A 910-nucleotide genomic window follows, 5' to 3' on the forward strand; every position below is an offset into this window, starting at 1 on the left:
AGAATATTATTTAGAGGGTGTAAGGAATGTTTATATATATATATTAACACCTTAAACCCTAAACCCTAAACCCTAAACCCTAAACCCTAAACCCTAAACCTCCATTTTATTTCAACACCATATATAAACAAACAAAAATAAAAATAAAAAATAAAAATAAATAAAAATAAATAAAAAGTAATAAATTAAACCAGCTAATACAAATATTTATTTTTTTTCTACTTAAAGAAAGGAGGCTGCTAGAAGGACCAAATAAACACAAATACAGATGTATAAACACCAAAAACAAATAAAAATAAATAAAAATAAATAAAAATAAATAAAAATAAATAAAAATAAATAAAGAAACAAAGAAAAAGAGGCTCCCAGAAGGACCCAAAGGGGCACATATATAAACAAGACATAAAAACACCAAAAATAAATAAAAAAAAAACGGAAAAAAAGCAAATAAAGTAAAATAAAGTAATATAAAGTAATATAAAGTAATATAAATTACCCCAGCTAATACAAATCTCCATTTTGTTTCTACTTGCTGAAAGGAAGCTCCTAGAAGGACCCCATAAACACAAATATAGATGTATAAACACCAAAACTAAATAAAAATAAATAAAAATAACTAAAAACAAATAAAATAAAAACAAATAAAGTAAAATAAATTACCCCAGCAAGTACAAATCTCCATTTTTTTTCTACTTGTAGAAAGGAGGCCCCCAAAAGAACCCAAAGGGGCATGCCTAGAACAGCAGTAGCAGTAAAGAGAAGGGGGGCCCAATCTGTTGCGAATGAAGACCTTAATATATATTTACAAAAATAAGGAAGCATCATTGGCGTTACACCGCCAGCTGTTATCATGCATGCGTAAGAGATCATCAACAGAAAGAAAGGCCTAAAAAAAAAAAAAAAAAAAAAA

The sequence above is a fragment of the Eimeria mitis genome, genomic scaffold (genome assembly GCF_000499745.2).
Source record: "Eimeria mitis Houghton genomic scaffold, Emh_scaff1983, whole genome shotgun sequence".
NCBI classification, from domain to species: Eukaryota; Apicomplexa; class Conoidasida; order Eucoccidiorida; family Eimeriidae; genus Eimeria; species Eimeria mitis.